Source organism: Mercurialis annua, linkage group LG4 (genome assembly GCF_937616625.2).
Source record: "Mercurialis annua linkage group LG4, ddMerAnnu1.2, whole genome shotgun sequence".
NCBI lineage: Eukaryota > Viridiplantae > Streptophyta > Magnoliopsida > Malpighiales > Euphorbiaceae > Mercurialis > Mercurialis annua.
The window spans coordinates 30,926,525-30,936,880 of NC_065573.1; the positions used below are offsets into that span (position 1 = coordinate 30,926,525).

At 32.4% G+C, this 10,356-nt stretch overlaps 1 long non-coding RNA gene across 1 annotated transcript; it reads left to right on the forward strand.

Moving 5' to 3' along the window:
- The first annotated feature begins 8,088 nt into the window (after nucleotides 1-8,088).
- Nucleotides 8,089-10,356, forward strand: LOC130015376 (uncharacterized). The gene is made up of 5 exons (XR_008790534.1): nucleotides 8,089-8,130; nucleotides 8,379-8,439; nucleotides 9,027-9,463; nucleotides 9,876-9,930; nucleotides 10,213-10,356. It is a non-coding gene; the product is annotated as an uncharacterized LOC130015376 (long non-coding RNA).

The following is a 10,356-nucleotide window of genomic DNA, read 5'->3' on the forward strand; positions in this document are numbered from 1 at the left end:
CGGAAGTGGAAGTGGCTCACACGAAAAACAACAAAGGGCTTAAATTTGTGAACAATTTCACTCAAATAATTGAATGTCCTAGGTGAGCCCATACCTTGGACATTCCAACAAAGAATACTCATTGTGCGCGGCGAACCTGCTGAACAGGTTTCGCCGATGTGCTTTCATTTGTTTCCATACCAGCTTCATCATCCTCATTTGAAGAAAATTCATCTGGTTTCCCTTCTACTTCCCTTTCTTTTGTTCCGCCTGTATTCAGCTCACTCCCCTCCCCCACCTTGCCTTGAAAATTAGAAATTTCTGCCAAGGGAAAGTTTATTCCTCTTCCTCTTTTCTGATTTTTCTTGAACAACTTATTACCCATGGGCTTTATGGAACCTTTATCTTTAGTCCCATTAAGCCCATAAGTTGGCCCATCTTTATTCTTGGACTTTTGTTTAAATCGTGCTACACCTTCACTCTCCTTATTAATATAACCGTTGCAAATTTTCACCTCCACCAAATCAGCTGCAGTTATCACCTTCCCATCTTTATTCAAATTTAAAAATGGGTTGATATTTTCCTTACCATTAACAGTTCCCTTGGTTACCGCCGAAATATCTTCCTTCCCAATATTTCTTCCTGATTCTTTGTTACCTTCCTTTCCCCTATCATCTCCTTCCTTCTGTTTCGTTAATGGCGGATTTCCCTGTTCCACCACCTCAACTCTCTTACCATTCTCTTCACTTCCGTTATCCCCTCTGTTCCTTTTAAATCTACTCCCCATTTTAGGATTAAAGCTTGCTTTGATAAACTCATTATATTTGAAATTAGTAGTCCCGCCATCCCATTGACTCATACATTCACTCAATGGATGACCAAGAGTTCCACATTTCAAACATAAATCAGGTAGTTTTTCATACCTGAGCATCGCATTCACCATCGTACCACTCTTATCCACTTTAACTTTTAAACCTCTTTTCAGTGGCTTTGTAATATTAACTCGGATTCTAACTCTCATGTATTTCCCAAGGCAGTCTCCAGATGCACCTGGATCAACTTCCTCCACCTCTCCAATCTGAGCACCAAGTGATTTCCCCGCCTCCTTATTCAAACAAATAAGTGGTAAATTATGTATCTGAATCCAGAAAAGAACTGAATCAAATTTCAATTCTTTATGGTCACCTACGCCCTTTGGATTTTCCAGCACAATGAGATTTTCCAAATATTTCCATGGGCCACCATAGAACACTCTCTGTTTATCTTCTGTATTTCCAAACTGGAACACAAAAGTATTCACATCCACCATCTCTATAGCTAATGTACTCTTCGTCTTCCACATATAACTCATCGATGAAATAAAACCTTCTCTATTAACTCTCTTTGTTGACAGAACTTTGCCGAACAAAGAATTTGCTATCTTCTTCTCCCCAACTTCTCTCGCTTCATCACCCAACTCGCACTCAACAATGTCATCATCGTCAGACAATGATAGTGACTCACACAATAAGGATAACTCCATATTGCGAAGGCTATTTCAGTTAGGAACTGAAAACTCACTCTTTCTGCAGAGCAGAAAAAAACTTTTTTAAGAGATAACAAAATAATTATTTAATTACTAAGATTGAACTCATTTAATAGATAGATCCATTACCAATTAAAGGATGAAATTAAAATAAATAATAATTTAAAAAGGATTTATTAATTGTCATAAATGTCATGTATATTATGACAAAAAAAACCAATAAATATGAATTTGGAAAAGAGTTCTTTATTCGGACTAAATTGTAAGAGATTTGGATTTAATTGAAAGAATCTTAACTTTATGGGTATTTTAACAACATAATCAGATTTCCTTCATATGCAGGAACCAGGTTTAACTTTAACCATAAAACCCAAATTGCCACTAACATGGAATATATGAACAGCACGCTCTATTTGTGCTTATTCGCGTAGGACAATTGCATGTGCGAAACATGTATTATTTTCCCTCCAAATCCAAACGGTGCAATGAAACATAAGACTTTTAGTAACCAACCATACAAAATTTTACAGTAAAACAATCCGAAAACTAAAAATGGCAGACACCACTATTTTAGCCTGAACTTTCTCAAAATCTATAGAAATCAAGTTCGCTCAATTTAACGAGTATAATTAACTCAAAATAACTTTATATATTAAAACATAAAAAATGGATTAGTTTATAATCAATCCAACATATTTTAACAATATAAAATTTAATTTTTAATTTTCATAATTTTCTTAATTAAATGAAAATTAAATAATGTCTAGAAATCTAATTTCAATATGATTTCTAACAAAAAAAAATTAGTTTTTAAGATAGAAATTGAAAGAACCAATAGCCAAGATTAACAAACAATTTCAATCATTTCAAAATCACAAAATCAAGAGAGAGGTTTACGATGGCTCCAATACCAAATGTTAGAATTTTATGTGATTAATATAGCATATTTAATCACCCAAATGCGGAAGCAAAGAACGGCGTACCTCCGGCCATTGTTGATGGAAATGAAGTTTTGAAATTGTTGTGAATTTATGATTACTTTGATCTTTCAAATCCTAATTCTCTCTCTCTCTCTCTCTCTAGATGGTGTATGAGAAAATGTAATGAAAGTGTTGATTGGACTTGGGGACCAAAGATATATATAGACAATATATTCCATAACCACCCCATTAAAGGTTATGTATGTGTCTATTACAAAAGGTTGCAATTGGCATCCATTTAAATGGTTGCATTGGTTCAAAGATCACTATATTGAGAAAATAACTAACAAAGGGATGATGGTAGAATGTTTCATAGTGTTTGAGGGTGAGGGAGTCGACTAGGAGTGATAGAAAACAATAGAATATGAAAAATAGGGCTTAAAAACATAACAGATCTATTTAAATACCTGAAATCCTGTAACAGCACAGTGCACGTTCCTGCACTTGAGTGCACGTTCGTGCACTCCATCGCTCCTCCAACGTGCCTAAAATTTTGATCCAACGGTCAAAAAATCATATCCAAAAATGAACCCGATCCAACGGCTCAATTGGGAGATATAAATGTTTTACCAAAACATGTCAGATTTAGAAGGCACACGAACACAACATCGATTATAATCCGGATACAAATCAAATCGCCATTGAAAATTCACACGACACATGCAACACATACAAGATATAAATCCAATTCCAATTAAAATTACACACTTGCTAAGTCCACCATTAATAATCCGAAACTAATTCGGAACACAACGAAACCATGACGGAAAAATACGGGATATTACAATTATAAAATCATTACAAATACACCATAAATCAATTTGTTCTTTACAAAATCAGTAGCAATAAACAAATCTATAAATAAGAGAAAGACAAAAAAATTATATGAATAATAGAACAATTTTATAGACAAAAAATTATAGATCTACAAAAATTTATTTACAAAATGTTTAAATCATCACAAAAAACTAAAAAATTACACAAATCTAAAAACGATATCAAGAAATCCATAGCGCGAACGAAAGAGACGAACGGACTAGCGCGAACGGAAGAGACTGACAGAGAAACGATTGGAAACGACGAGAAATCCATCGGAAGTAGATGAACGGAAGCGCGAATAGAAAAGCGAATGAAAAAATACGAACGGAAAAACAACCGGAAGAGAAATTGAAAATCAAACGGAAAAAACAGAAGAAAAAAAGAGAGAATTTTGAGAGAGAAGAGAGAGAAAAAAGAGTAATTATGTAAAAAGTTAACGTAAAATGAGATAATACTTCTATATCTAGTGGGTATGTCACAACCCAATTTCACGGATCGCGACCGGTGCTAGGATATGGGTATGGTTATACCGAAATCCGTAGCTAGCCTCGTGGATAAACATACCAACATATAAACCTGCACAAAAATCACTGCTCGGGGGCAACTAAGACTCTAACCTAAGTCTAACAGTTTACAATGCAATTATATAAATAAAGTGTCCGGCTCAAACCCGAAATACCAAAACATGCCTCATATATAACTGATCCAAAGTATAACATGTCAACAATGAAGAAACAAACAGTCGCACCAATCCGACAAACTAACATAAGATATTCATAAATAATAAACTAGGTCTACTGCGGTTAAGAGAGTAAAACAATTGATTAGTTTAAAATAAATAGGGAACCTCCGAGGAAGAAGAAAATCGGAGATCAATCCAAAGCTACTATCAAAATCAAAAATCAGGAAAATTGAAAAACAACAGGGTCTGATATATTGAGATGAGTTCATAATATCATTTACATTTATTAAGATTAAAACCTTTAAATACATAAGATTATGGAATACAGTAGAAACGATATCCTAAGGTATAATCCAAATTAGATGGGAACAAATCCTCATCGAGCGCAAAGTAAGACTTACAGTCAGCCAATCCCAAAATACTTACCGGTTCACACAGTCTTAATACAAGCCTATCGAGTAGCTCGTTCTAATCTAGATCTATAATCATTAAAAAAAGTTCGTAAACAGTTATAATACTAAAATAATCCGCGGTACTTAATAAAGCGGTAAATAGCACTACAAACTCATTGCTTGCGTATCCACGTGATAATCTTGTCAAGCAAGCTAACCCTGTGCAGACTCAGAAGCACGAGCAGACGACGAGTCCAAAAATAAGGTACAAGTTAAAAACCATACAACCTGTAACTCTAAGAATACTAGACACCATATAGTAATAATGTCTTGAACACAACCAAAATAAAAGCCGAAGAATCCATACAAACCACATCAATCAAATAAACAAGTTAAGTTTAAATGAGTTCTTATCTTTTAAAACAAATCCGGAGTTCTTTCATAACTTATATAATTCTTTTAATATCAAAGAGTTTTCCAAAATAGTGTGTTAGCCTTAACTGCAGTATAACTCAACACAACATATCAACGACATAAGTCTAATCTGATCCAACCATAAACCAAAGTGTAAACCAACATTTAAAACAAATCCTTAAATAAGCCAATATTATTTGAAAAAAAGAACTCGATTTTAAACTTAACAACACTGAAACCATAAGAAGTAATAACCCAAAAAACTTGCCGACATTTGGCAAGTTTCACCAAAAATACACACCACTTAAATGAGCCATCTTACATGAAATTACAAATGGTTTAAACACTTTTTTTGCATACCAATTCAGATTTGAAAATAACATTTGATCCACTATTAAAAAAATAATAAAACTTAAAATAGTTATAAACCATGTCGCCAAGCGATAGCCAAACAATCCAATTAATATTAACATCCCCTTATATGACAAAAACAGTTTTTAAAAATATAATTCTAGCCCTTAACTACTAGATCAAAACCAATCCTAATTAGGCAACATAACTTTGGCCAAACACATCGACTAAACCACCAATCAATTAGGCACCCAAGATATCGTTTTAATCGTTTAAAATCAGCCCTTTAATAATACTTTTAGCCATATTAAACAAATCAAAACAACGAACAAATTTTGGCAAAACCATATTTAACACCACACTTAGATCTAGATAAAGATTTCAAATCACCCAATGTATTAGCAACCTCTATAAGTCAATCCAACACCCAAAGGTTAATTCCAGATTTTTATAACAAAAGAACAACAACAAATACCAACATCAACATCAAAAGTATGAAATCTCATATTTCAATCAAGGCAAAACAGAATAAATAACATGTCATATCACCCAAGGTATTAAACTAACACGAAACCTAACAATCTCTACTCAAAACATGAGATTAGAGCCACATACCTCTAGATTAGACAAAAAGAATATAAAACCCTGAAATAATCAAATCCAATTCAGCTTACAATTATGATATAAGAAGAGCCATTTAGTCTAGAATCATACCAAACATAAACCAATGAAGTAATCAATGAAAACTAGATTAGAAACACTTACTAATGATCAAACATGAAAGGATTATGATAGGAAATGAGTTATAATAGAGCCACAACCATTTTAGGTTTTTTAAAACTGAAAGAAATATTTTAGATCAAAATAAAGGAGTTATAAATAGAAAGACGACGAGTTACAGAAAAGCTGAAAAAGTCTTGTTTCGATCAAAACAGACTTGTCTCGATCGAGACAAGAGTTAAGAAAACTCTATGCCTCAAAAACTGCTCTTGTCCCGATCGAGACAAGAGTTAAAGAAACTCTCATCGCCAAAACTTGAAAAAACAAGGTAACAAACATACACAAACATGATGTATGAATCATAAGGCATATAAAACTAATCATATCACGTCGGAAAGTTCATCGGAACAAGCCGGAAAAACACGGGATATTACAGGATACTTTTGTAAATAAGTTAGTAAAATAGGTAGCGACAAAAATTAGGGAAAGATAGCCAAAGTTGGTGTAAATAAGTTTAAAAAAATAGGGTACTTTGTAACTAATCCTTTTTTATAGGCCTAATCACTCAAAATCCCCCACCTTTAGCCTCTTTTGCAATTATATTTTGATGTATTTTTTTAATTTTACCCTAATTTACCTTTTTATGTTGCAATTGTACCCCAAAGCATTAAATTGACCTCATTTCACTTAAAAAAAATTAAAATAGTCCTTCATGTCCTTCATTTTTAACCTATATTTCAATTAGATTCTAATATTATTAATAATATAAAAAATGAAAAATTATTTTAAACATTTTTTTAAGTGAAAAGAGGTCAATTTAATGCTTTAGGGTACAATTAAAATATAAAAACCTAATTCACTACACCAAATTACGGCTTTCCCGGCAAATTATTAGGGATGGTTTTAATAAGTGCCACTAATATATAAAACGTGAGACTTAACGGCGTTATTTTGAGATGGTTTTCAATTTCGTAGATATATAGAGACAGTTTAGGGCGTCTCTACGTAAATTAAGGGTGAAAAAGGAAATTTGTAAATTTCTCTCACGATGCTCACTCTCTTATCACATTTTATCATTTTCACAATGATTCTAATGTTTTCTCTTCGGTCCTTTTTTGTTCCTTTTCAGCCATATTATAACGATTCATGGATGATTCAACGATTAATTGATTCAGCGATACATAATCTTCTTCTTTGCTGATTTGTTCATCGATTCAGAAATCTATAGTGGTGCTCAAAATCCGTGGGAATCGATTGTGCGGTTAGTAGCGAGATTAAAACTGATTTTGAATTTGTTTTAGGTTTTAATCCATTGATTTTGATTTTTTTTTGGTTTTAATCCACAGATTTTAATTTTGTTTTAGGTTTTAGCTTACTCTCTTCTTCCATTTGCAGATCTTATTTTCCACTCTCCGTCTCTCTTTATCACTCCGGTCAGATCCAGGTACTGTAAGAAAAACTCTAGCATTTTTTGATAGATTTGAGAAATCCTAGAATTTAGTATGTAGCTCTGAATGCGTAATCAGTTTTGATTTGTTTTTCTGACATTCATTTCCGATGAATTTGGATGCCGTGGGTAATCACCAGTTTATAATTTTAATTTGTTTTTATTTTAGGTTTTGATGAATTGATTTTGATTTTGCAATCACCATTCTATAATTTCAATTAGGTTTTATTTTAGGTTTTGATAAATTCTTTCATAGTATGTTTAAAAGAATTTATATGCATAAGTTGAAAGTTTTACAGTGTCAGTTGCACATCATATTTATTATTTCTCTCGGTCAATTTCAATATATTTAGCCTTTTAATGTTTAGTATGTAGCTCATAATGATATATTATTAGCTCAATTGTTCCTCTTGATGTTCATTTTTTTGTTGGCTTTTCCCAGCTTATTCAAGTGGCCTTATAGTTGTTGTAGTCCATAAACTAAGTTGAAAATGTTTTAAACAATGGAAACACCTCATTCCTGATCAAAGTTGAAAATGTTTTAAACTGGAGCAGTTAAAGCCTTCCGAACAAGTGATTCTCGAGCCATTTGAGCGAGATCATGCTTGTGCTATCGGTGGCTATAGGATGTCAAAGAACCAGATAAATTTTTTTAACACTGATAAATTTGACGTTCATTCTCTTGTGACAATTATTGTGGATATTGATCTATGTGTTATTTGAAGTGCTAATGTTTAATTTTGCTACATTAATTAATTAATTTTTTTTCTATTTGTTTTAGGTATTATAGAACAGATGTTGCTGCAGTTTTCACCGCTGAAGTGAGTCATTGATCATTATCTTTCTTTAACATCCTTTTGTTTGCTTTTATGGCTTGAAATTATATTGGCTATCAATCTGATGTGGCATCTTAATTTTACATCCTTTGTTGAGACACAAGTTAGGTTTTTCTTTAACATCTCTATTTCATTTATTTATAAGTTCTGAGTTACTAAGTTTAAGTTTCTGATTTAATATCAAAAAAATTCAGGTGAAGTTAACAGTTTACACTGATTTACCTTATTTTCAGGTGAAGAATCGAATTCAGATTTAGACTGCTAACTTGTGCTTCTGATCAGGATAACCATCAGGTAACTTTGCTTGCTGTCATTCCAGTGTTTCCATAATGCTTGATTAGTTGATTGTTTGTGGCGTAACTGAAGTTAACAGTTTATACCGATTTACCTCATTTTCAGGAAAAATTAGCAATTCTTATTGTTTCTGAAACTACTTGCTGATCTAGATTTGATGTGATGTCTTATTTTCTAGACAGTACCTCTTTTTTTGTTTTGACATTATGGCCCAAAAGCATTATGCAAGGAAATTGGATTGCAATTAGTTTTCTGTTGTACATTAGTCAATCAACCATCTAGATCTTGGTTCTATATTTCTTGCATGTTGCTATATTACTTATATATATTTACCATAGTTATATTATTCAGCTGAGATTAGGGCATATGATTGTCAATTTTCCTTAGTTGTTAAAGATTGTCAACTTTCCTTAGTTGTTTAGATTGTCAACTTTTCTTGGTTGCCATATATTGTTTAGATTTTCAACTTTACTTAATTGTTTAAATTGTCAACTTTCCTTGGTTGCCATATATTTATAAATACTTACCTTAGTTATATCATTCATCCTCAATTTACCTTTTAAACATGTATTGATATTTATTTGCAGTGAAACAATGTTTCGAAAATCTAGGCTTTTAAGTGGACTAAAGATAACAGCAGGCCATTCTTCATCTGAAAATCAAGCACAACATTCTAATGCATCACACACTCGAGTACAACCTCGACAGGCTGTTGAGAGTCACAATTGGAATACTACCATATCATCTCAACCTTAACTGCAACTTCAGAAAGTTGTTCAAAGTTCCAATATGACTACGAGATCATGTAAGCAATGTGTTGTATACCAGCTGGCCTCTGTGACTCAAATGAACTATGCAAGTTTCTAGTATTTTTCTTGAGCTACTTGTAATACTTTAACTATAATTCACCATATGCAGTGAAGAGATAGGAAAAAGAAAATTCAATACTATGATTGGTCTTGTTGACCGGGATTGTGTTTATGCAGAACTTTATGATGATTATGTGACAGCTAAGGCTCGTGAGGTATGTTCGCTTCTGCCAATAATTTCTCATTGATGCATTTGCAGTTTTGTAAATTTTAGTGCTTCAATTTTTTTGTCACTTGCTTGTATATGAATGACGTTTTGTTTGCGAGTGCTGGAAATCATAGAGCTCAGTTGATTGACTTTTGGTTGGTAATTTTATTAATGTATTTCAGCGAGCGTAATTTTTTTGAAACGTGTTTAGTTGGTAAGATTAGTCCTTCTTTAGCTACTTTAAATTACTTAAAGTATTTAGATTTAAGCTTGAATGATTTAAAAGGTGCTCAAATTCCTAAATTCCTTGGTCGGTTTCACAATTTTATTTATCTTAACATATCATTCTCATCTTTTTATGAATTCATCTCCTCTCAGCTTGGAATTTTTTTGAATTTGCTATCTTAATCTCTATGCAGATTCATTTAGTGTTTCAGTTTCTGCAACAACTCCAAGGGAATTAGTTTCATCGAAGTGAGTTTCATTTTTATTTCTAATGTTTGGTTTATTTTTAATGGTTTGATTCTCTAGGCTAGAACCTCTTAATTTATTCTCTAGGCTAATTGTTAGTTTATATCAAGATTCTATTTGAGCTCTTATTTTTTTAATATGGGTTTGATATGAAACCTGCTATTCATGGTTCTGTTTTCTTGTTCATTTTTTGGCTCGGTCTAAGGAAGTTAAATAAACTATGGTGTATGGATATCGGCATTGTTGAGTATGTGATTCTAATCCATATTTTTCTCATAAATGCAGGACTTTCTATGTCGTTAAAGAAATGAGCAGTGAAATCAATTTGAAGACTCATAGAAGGCTAGAGATCAAAAGCTAATAGAGTTAAAGCATAAATAAATTAGCTTAAATATATAATTATTAATTTGTGGGTGTTTTTAGTTTTAG